The 19,185-nt window shown below is 38.3% G+C and overlaps 1 protein-coding gene across 6 annotated transcripts in view; it reads left to right on the forward strand.

The window, feature by feature from the left end:
• The window catches only part of LOC121514859 (MAM domain-containing glycosylphosphatidylinositol anchor protein 1), a 412,064-nt gene that overhangs the window by 105,914 nt on the left and 286,965 nt on the right, over positions 1-19,185 (forward strand). The window lies entirely within an intron of this gene.

Consider the following 19,185-nt stretch of genomic DNA (forward strand, 5'->3'; position numbering starts at 1 on the left):
CTCGAGTTAACTCCAGGGACAGCGGGGCTTTTAGTTAACAAAGCACTGTAGTCTCACTCACAAAGCCTTTTTTGTTAGGCATACAAACGCAAGCACACACACTCACACAGACACACACACTCTCATAGCTTCTTCAAGAACACAATAGGAGAGTAAATGGTTTTTCTGAAAGTGATTCCTACCTTCTTATTATTTATTCATGGGTCTGCTGGTCATTGCAACCTTGAGATTGTGAGTGTGTGTGTGTGTGTGTGTGTGTGTATGTGATGACTTCTATAAGAGAGGAAAAAGGTAGAGAGAGCCATAGAAGGGGAAAAGAAAGAAGCTGGGAGGAGGGGGGATGAGGGCTGCGGTCTGGAATATGGGTTTTGGATTTCCGTCCTTGAGGGGTGAGTGGAAGGCGATCGATAGTGAGGCTGAAAGCGAGGCTGATCGGGTGGCAGCACGAGGCTGCACAGGCACTCAGAGGGAACACGACCTAGACGCAAACAAGGTCACTGCTTGACCCCAGAATGGATGGGTGGATGGAGGAAAAGAGTGGAAAAGGAAGATCTAGAGGGACAGAAGCAGGTTTGGGGGCTTGATAGTCATGCTGAAAGCTAAGGTTGAACTTTTATTTTGCTGGTTTTCTTAGTGAAAAATCAAACATGGCAGCAAAATACAGTGATTGGACTGTATGTTAGAATAACAAGCAGACAATACAGCATCAGCAGACATGAAAACTCTACAATAAGGCAGAATTTAACACACAAAAATGAAGAACAGACTAGCTTTGACTCCTTTATGAAGACGACTTCAACCTACCTTTAACAAAAGCACAAAATGTTACACCCACAGCCATATGCTCCAGTAAATGAAACGTGTGCTCTTCAGAGTATGAATGGAAAAAAGAACAGAGGACACAGAACAACTGCAGGTTAAGAACAAAGATAGAAGTTAGGAAGCAAAACCAAACCAAAATGACTATCAGTAAGTACAATTCAACGAATTTGTCATCCAGCAGCAGAGGAAACAGTTTGGTTCACATTATGCTGCACAGGAGGCATCACCAAGTGTTAGTGTAATTGTGTTTTGGAAGTCATTGTGGGAGCTTGTAGTTTAAAAAGCTGAAGTTGGACTGTCCCATAAAGTGGTCAGATGATCAGGGGGATTTTGGACCCGATTCCCTTCTTCCAACAATTCAAAACAAAATCACAATATTTTTACTTGTTCTAAAGATTATCTTACAAGATTTCTTTTGATGTGAGGTATGTAAGGAGTGATTCAATCTTCTCAGAAGACCGCCCATTACACAAAGCATTTTTGAGACTTTTTTAGAAATTGTAAAGAACGTTAGCCAGTGTTGTGAGAATGCTTGCTGAAGTACCAGTAAATGTAGGGCTTCAGTGCAGTCTAAACCAGCAATAAAATAGTCTTCAAGATCTTCAGCCAGTGACACTTTAATGTCACTTCTCCTCTCTGTGAACCCTTAGCATTCTAGGTAAATATAGGTGTAAAACATACAGATATATAAGGATGCAGGGGCCACTTTGGTATACCTCACCTTGAGGACAATAAAGCTAGTAAAACCAACCTACTGTAGGCCAACATATGTGATTGAGTATGTTTAAATGGCTAGTTAATGGCTGACAAAGCAAATAGTGAGGCCAATCTGATTTCTGGGGGCCCTGGTTCCTGCTTCTACCAGCTCCACATCTGGATCACCATAGGCACTGCTATTTAGGGCCATAATCCAACAGGGTGTTATAGATGAAGATATTGTTATTGTTTAGGTTACTAATATGTTTACCATGTGACAGTGTCTCAATTTAGTCACAAAAAAGTCCAAACCTGGTGTTTAAAACCTACATCATACACAAATTTGTCCTTTCACGAGCAAGCACATTAAACAGAGTGTGCAGCTCTGCATGCAAAGAACTGAAATAAGTTCTTTAACAAAATGCTTTCAGTCTACCAGAAAAAAGATATTGGTCACAGGGTGCTAGAAGGGATTAATAGTTGAAGCACCGTTCTTAAAACTTCACATGTAAGCTGAGTTACACTAAATCAGAGCATCAAATGATCCACCATCTCCTTTGATCTATGTCGCTCTCTGTGTAAAAGCTCCTATGCTCTCTTTCGCCCCATCATTAAGAGGAAAAATGTAAATGATCATGCAAACTATTTTTCACACTGTACCTAAGACTGCTCTGTGCACTTTGAAAACTGATAAAGATAGGCCAAGTTAATTGTTTATTTCCGTGTTGCGCTACAATAGCAAGCCCCCTTTCTGCTACAAGTTCACTGTATGTGAAACTTCTTGCTCTTTCGTCACGGATGGACAACCAAGAAAGATGTACAGATGTGTATACTAGTATATGTATGCTCCAGGATACATTATTACTATTACCGCCCATTCCTGTTCTAAAGGTTATATGAGTGTCCTGTGGTGTGAGGTATGCCAGGAGTTATCAGTCTGCTCCAATGCAATGATTTTAGATTGTAAATAATAAACATGTTCAAGACTTATGATCTAATCTTCTGTGGTATGGAGGAGACCCAGATGACAGTCCAGAACCGATTTAGAAGTGAGCTGAATTAGAAAGAAGGCATAACAAGAGCAGCGGTGTTTACCATCCTCTTACTCATACTGTAACATGCACAGCTCATGTCTATACTGTCTTAACATATTCAAGCATAGTTTTTTATTTTTGTTGTGATTTTTTAGCAAGAAAAAGCCTAAAAACTGTCACCAACTCTTCCTGCTGGTTATCCGACATGTTTGTTTACTTAAAAGTCACGCTTGGTCATGATAGATTCTGTGAGATATTCAGTTTTTGGGGTCACAACTCATGTTAATGTTGAATGGAATCTATTAATGTGTGGTGTTTTATAGTGGTCACATTTTTGCTCTCCACACAATATAGGAACAAAACAGATCTATGATAATCTATATGGAGTTTCTTATATTTTCATCCCGTGTTGAGGTTTTAACAATCTTCAGTGTGGGCCAGGCTTAAGTAACAAAACCAAATGCATGCAGACAGAAGTAAAACTGTTGCCACTTCCTGTGTGGTGTCTTTAAGTGGGTGGAATATCAGCTTTGCCTCTGACTTAATGAAAAATGGTTTGCATAAACTCACAGGCCAATCAGCCTTTTCACTGCAATCACTTATCTAACTCTTGATGAAAGCAACATTGAAATAAGACTTTTTCTACACGTCTTTGTATCACTTAAGTTAGCACTTCAGCTTATAATAGAAACTAGAAATGACACAGGACCAAACTACTCGGGATGCCTTTATAAGTGAGTCTTTGCATCTCTGTCCTTGACTGCTTCAGATGAGAGTGATTGAATTTAGATTTCAAGGCAAAAAAGGAACAATAATAACACCGCTGGTGATTAGTCTGGGAGAACAATTCTGTCCTGGACGCCTCTGTACCTGGTCTGTATGTTTAAGTGTCTCTTGTGTGTCTGTTGCTGGGGTAACACACTGTACTTTGCAGAGAAGCCCCCTCCTCTGAGGCCCAAAATAATAAAGCATGTCTGTAGGTTTGAATTTCTGTTCTCTTTATGCTACATGAAGTGGTCAGACAGAACAAAATCTGTCTGTTGTTATTTCTTTTCATTGTGAGTCAACTGTTTCGCTGGCAGATTAAAGTCAGACTGTGGAAAAAAACTCATGTCACTAGCAGACTACCATTTAAAAGGTTGAATACTTACATCCTTGTTTTGCCTCATGTGCATTGTATAAGACATGAACATGGAGTAGTGAGGGAAAGTTTTTCCACCCCTGAGTGACCATCAGAGGATGTGACCGATGCATAATGGAGAGAAGGAGCTGGCAGTGTGTAATGTCTGAACCTGTGCTCCTCTTGCGCGTTTGCAACACCGTAATGCCATATTAAGTTGTACAGAGGGAGACCAGTATTACGCTGTTGTGGATGAAGTGTGTGTACTCCCCTTCTGTCAGATGAAGAACTCTCTAGCAGAAGAAAATCTGGCTCTAGCAATATAAGGGCTCATCGAAAGTCATGGTAATGTTGTTTTTTCAATTTGAATACTGCATACTTTTTGTCAGTAAAATGACATTTCTCTCATGATTAAGATGCTGAAAACAAAATAGCGGATCTACTTTAATAAATTCATTCTGTACCAGATGGTTGATTTAAGTTTATTCAACTGAAGTTAAGCTAAATACACTTGATTCAGTTAATGGTTACCAACTGGCACAATTTTTTGAATAGGTTGACAATTTTCTTTTGGTACCCTGGTTGTACTAAATAGGTATGGGGTAACTTGGACTGGATTTTTGTGCTATGCTCCTGGCTTATCTAAGTTTTTTGCTTGATGTACCACCAGCTATAACTGTAAAAATGTGTTAACATTTATTTTTTGTGACCTTCCCGGTGTGTATCAGAGAGCTGAACCTAAGGTTTGATAAAAGTAGGACAGGGTTTTGAAAGCCAGTAAATTTAGCTTGCTTATGTGATTGCTTGGTTAAAATTTTAATTGAGGTTTATTACAAATGCAACACATTTATCTTTCTTTAATAAAACGCTCTTTGTATTTCAGAAAAAAAAAAAAAAAAAAAATCCCAACACAACCTTTTTCCCCATGTGGTGTTGCCCGTTTTATTTTATAGTGGAAATGTTGAAATAGGGATATGTGTTTCACTTTGACCTCCTCTTTTCACACAGTCAGACACTACCAGAAACATGCAAGCTATTATTTCAGGAAAGTAGACTGCAAATAACAAATGTAAAGCTAAGAGATATAAACTAAAAGAGTGTATTTTGTTGTGTCCTGCTGTAGCTAAATCCACTTTGTCCTTAAATTTTCAAATTCTTAACAACCTGGCATCATGGAACCACTCAGCAATAGCATCATCTTGCTCTACACACTGTACAAAACGGTTAGAGCTCAGATTTCACTTATGTGGCGCCATGCTAATGCTAATCATCATTACACATTACGACTAACACATCCAACATGGGCAGAGCGTGTAAGGGGGAGGCTGACACTGCTGCTGACAGTTGTCGATGTATGGAGAGAGAACTGCTTATGTCGGCTCAGGTTTGATCTGCAGTGACAGACATCTGACGGCCAAGGAAATGTTGAGCTCTTTCTTGAAATAAACTCTTATTTTAATCAAGTGGGAGAACACAAAACAAATTACAAAAAGCAAGCACCAACATAGACTCTTCAGTTTTTGCGCCATATCAGCTTTATTCCAAGCATGTGCACATAGTGCACCATCATCATGACCTCATGAACAAAGAAGGTAAATGTTCAGTTTTCTGCCTTTTATTTCAAAGACCCTGACTTTAGCGTATATGCTGATGACTCCTTATTTTCCTGCAACTTCATCACAGCCTCAGTCTCACATTACAGCCGCAGAAAAAAGCAATAAAGTCATACATATTGTATGACAAGGTTAGTGGGAGGGATGGCGTGTTCAGTATCAGTGAGTCAGTTTTATTGAGCTTTTTTTTCTCTGTGTGTTCTCTGCACTAAAAAATGGAAACCAGCCAACATTACTCCAAAATAAACAGCCTGGAGGAAACTGTCACTCAGATGGAGCCACAATGTTAAACAGTGTATTTAAACTATTTAAAGCTCCTGTGAGGAAATTTCAATAGGTAAGAGTGAATGAATAATGAAGTATTCATATGATTAACATATGAGACCTGCTGAGAGGATAGTATTTCTATTTAGTTATTTTTTTGTTGCCTGTTTCCACTGCTAGAGGGTAGGTCTCAATGAATAATACTTTTATATGCTATATTAATACAAACAAATTATATATTAATTAAAACATTTTTGATATACTGTTGTAGCTGCCCCTTAAGGCAAAACAGTTAATATATTTGATTATGTAAAATTCAAATATTGTGTTTAATATTCATGATAAATATTAATTTATAAAATCTGTGATTATGATTTGCATCATAATTGAGCAGCCCTATTATAATTTACTCTTCTTAGTATGCTGCATAATTGATTACACATAAAATAACTTATAATTAGTTATAATTATAATAAATAAAATAAATGTTATCCAGTGTTGATACTGCTATAGCTGCATCCATGCTCATCTCTTCACTGGTCACCATTGTTTGCATTACCTCTAAACCACACCAGTAGCTATTGCCTCCTTCTCTTTAATGACGCTGATTGGTTCAGGCTATTGTCATGCCAGGGACAAACATTTCAGCTTTAGGCTTTTCACGATGAATCTACCTGATGACTTATGTAAAATCTTGCCTGTTCATCTTCTTTACAAGGTTGAAGTCAAACTCCCTAAGGGTTTGTTGTTCTCAGCTCTTTGATGCACAGTGATGACAGTGATGATATGGTGTTTCCGCCAGGTTGTTTATGTGACACTCAGAGGATTGTTCTCAATGATTACTTCCTCTTTCTAGCTGTTAGCTCTGTCACCACATAGGCAGAGGAGACACGCTGTACTAAAGAGCATAATACCAGGTTGTTGTTGCTAGCATACAAATCAAGGAGAATGAGCAGACTTTGTAAAGTGATGAAAATATTTTATTTTTTCTAAGAGACAAGTAAATAACTAAATCTACTTTAAAATACAGTACTGTGCAGGACTTTAAGGCATGTTTGGGCCAAAACTGGTGTGTAATGGTGATTAAGCTCACCTTAGAGCACCATCAGGCGAGAAAGAAGACTGACACAACTCAGGTAGTGCTGAATGTTGTTGCATATCACCAGAGGCATGAGAAAATAATCTGTTGAAAAAAATAACAATGTCCACACCTTTAGGGTGAAGTCAAAGGTGGATGTAGACAGTAAGCATGACCTAGGGCAGGGGTTCTCAATGTTGGGGTCGCGAGACACTGAGAGGAGGTCTCCAGATGCCTTAAATAAGAATTAAGAATTTTTTTTTTTTTTTTTAAAGATTTATTTTTGGGCATTTTGTGCCTTTATTAGATAGAGGAAGATAGTGGATAGAGTCAGAAACAGGGTCAAGAGTGGGGGAGAGACATGCCTGGCCGACACCCTGGCCGCCCGCATACATGGGGAGCACCTTAAACCACTAGGCCACCTGCTCCCCAAAACTAAGAACATTTTTTTTTAATTACACTTTTGCCTCTAACACTAATTTTGCCAAATCCTAACCCGTTTTCATGTTTTTCCTTCCAATTGTATCAATTTTAACACATTTTTGGACCACTTTTTTGCCTGTTTCTGCCACTTCTAAACCAAATCTTGCAACTCTTTGCCTATTGTTGGCTCTGTTGACACATCATTGCCTCTATGAACCCCTTTTACTACTTTTAAAGCTATATTTCATGATTTCATATTCCCATTTTCGCAAGTTTCTGACTTTTTCTGCCTCAGCTAACCCTTTTTGCCAATCAATTTTCATCCAATTTCACCAAATTTCTACCTTTTTTTGTTACTTTTAAACCCCTTCTACCACTTAACATGCCCATTTTTGCCACTTTTACCTAATTTCTGCTACTATGAAAAAAACAATTTCACTGCCTTTCCCACTATTTCTTGCCATTATTAACCCATTTTACCTATTATTAATGTATTTTAATTCTGTTTTCAACAAAAGGTTACGTTTTTAAAAAAGGACTACTTACTACACAAATGAATTAAAATCTGTTTCTTTGATGAGGGTGATTGTTATTCAGGTTAAATATAAAATACCACAGCTTAACTTTACAATGGACCATGATTTTGCTGGCCCCCAGTTTGGCTGGGCCCCAGAACCTATGTGCCTAAATTGTATGCACATGACTGTATATTCTATATATCTAAAGTTTTTGAAACCCTTTTTCTCTTATCCATCCATCCTTGCGCTGCCCCTTTTTGTATACTTTGTTATTAACACATTTTACTTTTTAATTTCTATATAATTTCCTTTATCTACGTTCTACTTAAGAATTAACTGAAAAGATAGAAAACTCTATCTCCACACAGTTCTCTCTCTTTGCTCTGTTTCTTATGCCTGATGCCATGAATCAGCGGCGTCATGCTGTGATGCTCAAAATGATATATATTACTTACTCCAGTCTCTTTTAACCATCCATTTACTTTTCCTCTCCTCTCAGCTTCATCATTCTAACCCTCCATCTGTCATCCCAGTGACAGATAATTAAAATAGATACCTCCTTTGCAAGTTTGCTCAGTCTTCTACTGTATGTCATCCACACCTTGTCACTTTAAGTCACTCAATTTAGCCGCTGTTTGTAAAGTGGGAGCAATTACCCCTCAGAGTCTGTTCAAGCTGCTATAATCTACCTGCTCTTCTCCTCTATTTGGCATTTTCCGCCTGTTTTCTCTCCTCTTACACACTTGCCCTCAGACACTTCATGCTTACGTGTGTTTGTGTATGTCTGAGTGCCTTAGTGCGCGTGTGTGTCCGTGCCAAGTAGTATTCCCCGATAACAGGATTACCATCTTAAGCCTATTCACGGTAAGTGAGCCAGTTGGATGGATAAAGCACTGTATCGTCGACTCTGCTGGCGTTACATCAAGAAAAGAGTTAGAAAAATTGTAAAAGGCAGGCAGAAAGCAGGCTCTTGGTGGGTTTCTGAGAGGGAATATAAAGGATTCACACTCTGTAACACCCTGGGAAGCTGCAGCGGTGGAGAGGGGAGTAAGCCTTTGCAAGCTAAGCATTGCTTACAGTGATGTCAAACAAGGAAGGATTTAACTTTTCACTCAAGGATTTTACTCTGTGTTTGATGTTAACTTGCACTGAATGTGAACGCTGCAGAGCCAGTCCACTAAAAGGAGCTATAGGGGTTACAGTTTATAGAAAGAGCAGGTGCAATGCCATGCATTAATTAGAACATAGAGCCTAATGAAGTAACTGGAATGAATGAGAATGAACAGCTTTTTAGGTAGGCAGTATGGCATGACTAATAAGAGTAATTCAAGCGACTACTTTTGTGTTTCATTCATTAGAATTTCTGATTGATCATGATGTTTCTTTCCATTGGTTGGGTGAAGTGAAAAGAAAAAGGCTGTAAAACCATGTGATGTAATTATGATTAACTAAGAATTAGTTTTTAATGAACATGTCATTACTAGCCACATAAAATCAATTTAGAATCAATTAAACTGGCTGGCAAAAGGATACCCAGGATTCTGACGTGACACAAAAACATATTTCATACATACATTTCATATCGCCTTTGTTCAAACAAACACAAACACATTTTCAAGTTTAATGTTTGATCTCTTCTGAATTTAAAACCTATCCCAAAATCTTTGTTTTCTTTTTTTTTTTTTTGTTTTGTTTTGTTTTTGAAGACAGGATGATTGACTCAACCTTAGGTTTGTATTTTCATCATTAACTAGAACCAGTTTATAAAACCGGACAATTCAGTGAGATGTTAGTGCTTTAGCCATTATTTTAAACAGAGTCTTAAAGGACATAGTTACAGTATGTAAAACTGGCCAACTCTCAGAAAGACAGAGATAAGATTAAAGGACTTTTACACTGCTTCCTATGATTGACCGAACTACTAATGACCGAGATATTTCAGGCTTTAACAAGTTTCTGATACATTTTTGACTAAATTGGTTCTTTGCTTAAATTCCTATGTAGTTAAAGCAGTAACTACTCCTGTAGTTTAATTTTGGCACACAGGTTCAATCATAGTCTACATCAGGGCTGAATGATTCAGTGTGTCATTTTACAACCATGACGATAATGTACACATGCCCAATAATCACATGACCTAATGTACATTATGATGTAGAGCTGGGCGATATGGCCTAAAATTGATATCCCGATATATTTTTGCTATATCCCACTACACGTGGTATTTTGCAATTTCCTTTAAGTTGCTGTATAATGTTTAATTTAGCCCCAGATGACATGAGTCTGGTGATTGAAATAGACTGTTCTATTGCATTTTTAATAAAAATGTATGCTGATAGGGTAAAAATAAATATAAAGTCAAATTACGCACAGTGTTATTTTGAAAAGGACTTCATCCAATCTTTTACTAATAAATCAAACACACATAAATTGTGAAATGCTAGGTTTTTTACAGTGCATGGAAAGTCCTGAAATGTTTTCTGTGTTATTTTTCTCAGAAATATGGCCATTGGTGTAAATTGGTGACGGTTTCCAGATTAGACACCAGGGCTAATGGGCCTGACAACCATCGAGCCATGTCTGCCAGATCTTGTTTGAGATCCTTCTGGGGTTAGAAGTGAGACTCATCAGGAGAGGGAGGGAAACAGGGTGTTTATGTATTTGTGAAGAAAGAGGAAAGCTAGATGAGAGGCGCTAAAGAACAACTGTCGCCTGATACAGATAGAGGGGACAGACAGATTCAGAGGGGGGTGACAGTCAGAGAGAGAAGAGAGTGAGACCACACACTGACAGACACGCTAGTATAAAACAACAAGAGGAGGTTATCTAGACAGACAGCTGCACACCACCGACCTGTCAGAGTCTTTTTCCTTATCACCTTAAGAACACCTTTTCTTCTTTTACTCCATATTCTATTTGAATATCCATTAGCTTCAACAAAGTACTGCTAAGTTTATTTTCTCCTTCCTCTTTTATCCTTTTTAGAAATTTCTCCATACTATTATTATAGCTCACTAAGCGTACACTCATTGTTTCTGATCCATATTTATCATTCACAGAGGGCTGACCTCATCTCTTTTCCTTCACAACAGTGCAGATCAAGTTGAATTTTAAAACTTGAATCTGTTGCCAGTTAATCAGGCTCACACAGTAAAATCTAGCGCAACCCCATACCGGTGCCCCTCGATAAATCCAACATTATGAAGCTCATAATATTAACTTTTTGTGGACAGTATGTCAGAGAGGTGCTGATTGTATCTTTTTGCAGGCAGGGCTTTGGAGAGACTATGGAATGTTTTGTCCACTGTCTGACAAACAAAAACTTTATTAGCTTCATAAAGTTGGATTTTATTGCAGGTCTGTGGTATTGGATTGTTGTAGCTACAGAAAGGTATATGTACCCAATAAAGAAGAACCTGTGTGTTTGTTAAAATATCTGTCTGGGTTACACAGTGTACTCTGTGACTGGAGATACTTTGAGATAAGAAAATGTTGACTTGCTCTTCAGGATGACAGTGACAGTACAGTCTGTTTATTTAAGGCACAAAAACAGCAGAGGTCCATGATACTGTAGCTGTGACTATGTAGGGCTGTGTCCAGACTGTGCTGTTTACGCTGACAGCACACAGTTTCTTTACAAAATAAATGTAGTTCAGCGTTTTCAGTACTCAGCATGCATAGTGCAAAAACATTCAATATCACTCAGTATGTCACTGTGCTCTCAGTACTCAGCTGATAATGTCTAACTTTCAAAACAGTGCTGTACTCTGCAATTGTTATGTATGAATTTTTTCTTTTGAGTTGTATTTTTGGTTGCATGTAATTCTTAATTAGAATTTTCATTCCTCCAATGTTTTATTTTTAAGGGATGTTGCAGTTTGAGAATGTCACAAAAATGCCAAGGAAAGATCTTAAATTGTCCTGATTAGCCTCCATCCATCCATCCATCCATCCATCCATCCATTTTCTATATCCTTTACGCTGTTTGGGCTTGTGGGAGGCTGCAGCCAATCCTAGCTGCTAATGAATGGGAGGACTCCATGGAATGGTCACCAGTGACCCACAGGGATAACGTACTGAGAGAAAAAGCAGGTAGTGCCACTCATATTCACACCTTCTCTAATTACACATGGACAGGTAGAACATGCAAACTGCACACATAACTGGATCCTGTATGGTGGAGATTTAAATCTCAAACCTTCTTGAGGCAACAGCACTTTTCATTGCACCACCGTTCTGTACCATTACAAAAATTTTACATAAAAAGATAAGGAAGAATAAGATTTACACATTACACATGAGTCCGAATCTTATTAAATTAAATTATAAGGGAGATGATATCATACACTGATAGAATATTTTCGTAAATGACATTAACATTTATCTACACCTTGACTGGAGTCCGGTGGTTTATTAAAATGATCGGACATGAATTTGGAAATGCACACATCTCTCTATAGAAGGCCTCACAGCTGACAGTACATCAAAGGAAAAACCAAGCCATGAGGCCAAAGGAACTACCTTCAGAGCTCAGAGACAAGATCTGAGCATATGGCAGAGGGATCGTACAGAAGCCTCTTTTCAGTGCAAAACACATGAAAGCCCGCTTGGATTTAGTAAAAACTCTATGTGAAAGCTGGGGGATCCTAAAAGTGAAGGGGACCCAAATACTTTCTGAGTGCACTGTATTTATGTAGTCTGTGAACAATAAGTGCCTCAAGGATGTTGTCTAGAGCCACTCCTTTACACAGTCCTCATTAGTTTTAAAATTTGTGTTGATTAATTTCTGTCAGCCAATAATTTCTACCAAAATGAAGTGTAGTTGTTGTGAGTGTTTACTGCACACTCAGGGGGAACAGCTTCATCTTTTATTTGTACCAAATGGTTCCAAAAACCAAAAATCTCTACCTTTTTATTTCATAACAACAAATAAATTGAATAAACTTTCATGAAGTGGTATAAAGCAAATACTGCTGATGCAGTTATTAGAAATGATGACTGAACAACCTGGTCACTAATGGAAAATATATTTGGTCAGTTTGACCACAGTTGGACTGAAACCTAATGGCACTTTCCCTCTAACTTGCTATAAAAACCACATAAGGCAGTTTCTTACTTCTTCCTCCAGTGCCCTGACAAGGCTGCACCTCTTCCCTCTGCTCGACTCCTCTTCTCCTGTTGAAGCATCTGTGTCCTCGACAGCATACAGCTCCCGCCTGAATACAGAAACAGTGAACAAAACCTGCTCTATTTCATGTCGAAATGGATCCCAGGGGAGCCTGATGCTTTCCCCTTCCACGTTAGAGACTTCTAACCAAATGTAAGAGCGATTATTACAAAAGACTCTGACTCAACAAATGCATTTTCATTTCCCAGCATGTGTGGGGCATCGAGCTTAGGGGAAATGTGTGGGGTTATTTTTACATGACTGTAAAAGGATATGCAGGAGTTGAAGATGAGTGAATGTTTGGCTTCTTGTACTTTGTAAAAGAAAAAAAAAGGCAGGGAGGAGAAAAGTGCCAAGATAAGACGAGGGGCGAGAAAGAGGTCTGACGGAGATATCCACACCAATCTGTCGGGACCCTGAGGGGAAAAAATAGACCAGTGTCAGTCGTCTATTGAAAGGAGAAAAAAGGTGTGGAAAAAGAGCAGAGAAGGTCAAAGAACGAGAGCGCAGGTGACGGCTTTAAACTGCTGGTGTCACAGGCAGATATAGACACGTCTCCTGCCTGCCTGTCATCTGCATTGCACACAATATCCCCCTTTATTCGCAATATCACCTCTCTTCCATTTCGCTTCATTTGCCTCCCTGGTGTAGCGGCTCCCTGTGTGATCCACTTTTTCTCTCCCCCATCGCACAGCTGCCAGCGATACTGTATATAAAACTCACTCTCACTTGATCGGAAAAAAAACATATCTCACTTACACATGGAGTCTTTTTGTACCCTCTCCATACCTATTGTAATCCTCAGTTTTCTCTCTCTTCACACTTCTATTCTCTTGGCTTCCTTGCATACTTTCCTCATTCCTCACCCCAGGATCTCCTTATATAACAATACTGGCAGAAGTATTATTGTAAGCTCATATGCCTCTTCCGTCCCTGTTGACTTTCTGTAATCTTTTGAGTGCAATACATCATCCTGATTTCATGCTTGACCCATATTTTCCCCCATAAACGCAAAATTTTACACAAAAAGAGCATAAATCAGAAGGCAGGCAGGGGCTTCTTACAGCTGGAATGCTGTTTTATTTAACCTTAAAATAATGCCCCTTTAAAGCTCATTCATATTCTTATAAACCAAACCCAAACTGTTCTCAAACTCTTATCCTACAGATAACGAAGGAGCAAAATGTCTGTCATCTTGAAGATTTCTCTCATATTTAATCCTTGAACAGAAAGGATAAAGAGGAACATAAATGCACACTTTATGATCTCTGTGACTCTTCACATACACAAACATGACCACACGCATGCATGCAAACAGGAGTCACCAAACCATGGAGAGACAGGGCTTCGGTTCATTGCTCACCTTGGCTTGGTTTGATCGATGGCAGTCAGCCTCCTGCAAATCCCTCCCACAAACAGAGCTGAATAAACAGGCATAGAGCGTTTACACAGGCACAGATAATCTGCTAATCCATATAACCTGCTTTCTAACCCCCAAACACACACACAGGCACACACATAATGGAGTGAATATGTTCGCCGATAGTGTGCACGATTGTGTGTGAAAGCAGGAAACACACTTGCATGCACACGGATAGACATCCACACACATGCATTCGGTATCAGTGAGTTTTAGCCATTATCCCGTCTGACCTCCTCTACAGGACATAGTTGATAGTCTTGTTGATGTTGATAACAGACACAAGGGTTAATAGGGATTAATGGACTGTACACACACTGTTGGCTTGCACACATACACACAAGAGCATGAATAATACTCCAGTGCTGATGAGTTTACACGCTTTCATGTATCTTTGGAGTGTGTGCGTGTTTGTGCGTTTGATTAGCCCAGTGAAAATATCATGTAGCAGTCGGTGCTGCGGCATTCCCATAGCTTGATGGGATAATTGAGGCGTGGAGAAGCCATATAGAGTTTGTCAAAAGTCTTAATGGTCTGAGTTTAACATCATGGACACCATGACAGGGCTTAGTGTCATTAACTTTAACTCTATGCGGCAGAGACAGATTTTATCAGGGAGAGAGAGAAGACATAACTGCATTTTGATCAGTTACCCTTACAATGTGATGGCCTTCTCTATGAAATTCAGTCATATTTCTTTATGTTTTGAACATACCACTAGGGATGCAGTCTCAGTGATGTCATCCATTGGTCTCTGCAATGGAGTTTATGTCCAGTGATTGTGATATTGGTGCTGTTTTTAGGGATCCCCTAATGCATCTGTTAAACATCAGTATCGGCTGATGGATAAATTATGTTGAATGAACAGTTAGTGGTTAGCATTGTAATCCATGGTGCCCAGTTAATATTATCGTGGTACCTGGCATAGCTGCTGAATTAAGTTGGACATTGTTTTACAAGACAGAAGTAAAAAACTGATTTATTTTCATGGTTAAACTGGAGAAAATTTAAGAGGGGTCTGCAGACTGTGTATCTCTTACAACCCCTCTCGCAGACCGTTCATCCAAGGCTGACTCTGTCAGAGTGGAATTACACACTAAAAATTTCAAAATAAAACTGGATCATAATTCCGTTTAGAATAAGGGTAATGGTTAAGGTAAGGGTAAGAATACCAAAATTAGAATTTAAAACCCTGAACGGCCAAATCTAATTGCAAAACTTTTAATAAAGCTGAGTAAACAATCTGCTTAGGCTAGGCTATGTAGCTAATTTAGCTATGTAGTTAATATAGCTATTGTAGCTAACCTAGCCAACATAGCTAAAACAAAGCTAAAAAAACAGCCATGTAAACTACATATTTACGTTTTGTATGTAGCTAACTTAGCTTAAGATACATATGGTAAAGCACATATTGCTGAACCTAGCTTAGCTACATTTGCTTATGTAATAAGCTAATTGCATAGCTATCTTTGCTATGTTAACTTTAGCTTAAGTTAACCAAGCTAAAGCGAGACACTGTTTATGTAAATACTTCTAAAATGGGTCTATAGCTCAGACATTTTCCTCTGGTTTATTTTTGAAATGTTGCGTAGTCTGAGAGAGGCTGTCAGAGATCTACAGTTGGTAGCTAGACTGTCTTGGAAAATTATGGCACACTAGGAGTCAAAAAGAAGCGATGGGAAATATATTGGCAAGCTATCTGTTACAGCATCAGCATTGACTAAATCATTAAGATTAAAAATTGCTGTCAGCATTGACCCTAATTTCACAGTTGGTGTACCTCCAGCTGTTTCACACTAATTTTCAGTCTGCCTAGTATCAGACAAAGAGGTGGACATGAAGTGGTCCATAAGCTTTCTGACAGACACCTATAACTATCCACCTGTCAGTGTTGCCATGGCCCTAATAATGCTTTACTGTTAGCCTTAATATAATCAGATGAGGTAAAAGATATTTATCCACTGTACAGTGTGTTGAAAAAAAGTTAAAGTCAGACCAATAAACTGTTTTGATTAATCTGTCAACATTAGGGTCAGAAGATATTAATTCAATATAGATGTTAACTGGACCTCTATCACTTTTAAAGCCAGCCTCAAGTGGGCACTTGAGGAACTGCAGTTGCTTCATTTCTCAAGACTGAAGTTTGCTTCTTTCTTTGGTATTGGTTTACATAATCCTTCAAAAAAAAAGACATTTTCAGAGATTCAGGGTGTGGCTGTCTGGCTCCCGATTTCTGCTTGCGATTTAATCAAATTCAGTTTTGGCTGTTGTTTATACTTATTGACAGTTTTGGTTCAGGGAACTTTCAGTTTCTCTAGAAGCCCATATGAAAGGTTATCTCATGGCACATTCACCAGCACTGAGATTGATAAGTTATTTTAAGATTAAATAAATTGTCAAATCCTGCTGGTGAAATAGCTACTGGCAATATTTTTAATTATCATTTAGAAAGACTCTACTAGAACATTATCTGATTTCACTCCTCTGTCATTAGGAATATGTTATTCATCTAAAATCTTGTCTGTAAAGTCTGTAAAATGATTAAAAACATGTACTTTAGGTTTGTTGTATTACGTAAGGCTTTGCTTTTAGCTACCAGGCCGAATTTATATTGAAATGGTGAAAATCCAGGCAGTAATATCTGCATACAGAAAAAAGAAGATGCTGCAGAAAGAAATGTGATCCTCTTTCAAATTAACAATATTACAACCTGACTGCTGGACCTATCTCTATGTTTGAACTACCAGAGTCACAATCACATCATGACAGGCAGATAGTTTAGTAGCAAAAGTCTGATTTTTCTGTTGTTAATGCTGCATTTAGAACACTTTAGGTATCCATAATATATAAAGTTTCTATGAGTGATGTGAAGCTATGTTTCTCTGGCATTTATGAACATCTTTGCTGTTAAGTTGCTTTTCTGATGTTGCTATTTAAACACACTTACAGCAGATAAAGATTTTAGTTACTGCCTGGCTCAAGTCACAAATAGGCAAGGACTCCAGCCTACACCCTGATATTACGGTGCACTGTGGTCAGAGTGCAGCTGCCTAGATCTGTGTCAAAGTAGAAAGGCAGAAGTCTAGGGTTAAATCTAATCTGGTTTCTGTCTCTAATCACTCTTTTATGTTATTGTGATAACCTGTACAACTGAATAAAACACAACATTTAGCTGGGGCTAATTCCTAATGAAGGCATAGACACTGGCAAAGAAAAGACAGTCATCACAACTATCAAAATAATCTTCTCAGTGCTTTTATTTTGGAGCATTTAATGCTTTTTTGGAGCATTAGGGGGATGGAATAATTTACTCAGTGCTCTTGTACGTCACAGAGTGACTCATTTACCCTGCCTAAAATAAACCAAGGCCTGAAAGAGATGAAACACTTTTGAACAGGTAAATGTAAAATTCAGTCACAGATAGCTGCAGCCTTTTCACATGTTTTCAACATTTAATTCCATCATTGTTAAAGACTAATTTCTGATTTTGCTTTACTGAGACTTAAATATCCACAGCTGCAACAACATAACTCTTTAACACTAGATCGCTTGGGTCTCTATATACCTAAAAAAGCCAGCAGGTAAAATTAATCTGTCATTAGGTTGTATTGATTTTCATAAATGGCACTGATCAAAAGTAATTAATTAACCACAGACAATGGACACTTCATTGACCACAAAATGAGACCTAGATCAGTGGTGGTTGATGACCAGTTACATCCAAAATTGTCTTAGGACTGACCACTCATTCCTGAAACTTCCTCAACATCACATTCTTCTTCATTCAAAGCACTGATGATATTTTTTTGCCCGTGGTAACCATGTTGATGTTGACCTATGACTTCAGGTTGGGCAGTGTAGCAACAAAGAGAAGGTGTTTTTAATGGTAACACCTATTGCTTATCTTCTGAGGGAAAATAAGACTGAGGGAAAATCAATGTTTCTTTAATGTTTTTATATTTACCTGTATGGCAGATCTAGGTATAAACAGACATTTAAACCACTGAGTTATGAATAGTGTTTTTAACGACACCGGGTGCTACAAAACAAACTTTAAGGAAAAGTCAATGATCGACAGAGTTATTCACAGTTATAAAACAGCTTTTGATAAATTTCACCTGTTAGTGATTCTAGTGCTAAGGCGTGACATCACAGCTGATGTTTTACAGGGTAGTGATGGTTAGGTTGAGGTAAAAAGAATGATTTTTTTTCCTTGGTTGGGGTTAGGATAAATTGCTTTAAAGGGCAGCTTTCTTAAATACAGAAACCGTAAATACAAATGCATGGATTACATAAGCAGACTTACAGTTAAGATTAGAGTTTCACTGTTGTTTGTATTTTCTCTCTCTCTCATCACACTTTCTCTTGAAACCTTACCTTACCTTTTAATTAAAAAAGAGTTCCATTAAAGAAGATAATGCAATAGTGGCTCTATCCTACTTAAAGTAAGCAAAAGGAAGTGGTTGTCATGCCCTTGATAATATGACGTTAAAAGGCTTCTTCTGCTAGGAAATGGTTTGAGGTTATTTTTAATTGTTACACTTACATGTGGAAAGGCAGAATAGCAAAGGAAAGGCAGGAGGAAGCATAATGACAACTAACAGTACAGTCATTGAACTTTTCATAAATATGAGCGCTGCTTTCAGTCAATAATGATGTGCTATGGTGTATACTGACTTGATGGCAGTTGTATATCTTGTTGGATATTATATGGCTCCACCAGTTACAATGCCGGTGTAATATTTCGGCTCCTGTTGTGAGAGTATAACCTGAGTACAGTGGAAGGACACATATACACATCGTCCTTATTAATACACAGTCATGTCTCCAAAAAGCTTTTTTGGTGTTTAAAACCTTCATCTTTGAATTGTCTTGTTGTGGCTGCTTGCCTCTCTAATTGGCGCTGTTAAAAAATGTCTGTGAATGTTAACTTTTCCTTGTTTAGAAGTGGGATTGTGTGCCTCTAATATTGAATATTGTGGGGGAGGGGGGTTCTGGAAAGCAGATGTCAGGGACATATTTCAAAGTAA

The sequence above is a fragment of the Cheilinus undulatus genome, linkage group 1 (genome assembly GCF_018320785.1).
Source record: "Cheilinus undulatus linkage group 1, ASM1832078v1, whole genome shotgun sequence".
Classification (NCBI taxonomy): domain Eukaryota; kingdom Metazoa; phylum Chordata; class Actinopteri; order Labriformes; family Labridae; genus Cheilinus; species Cheilinus undulatus.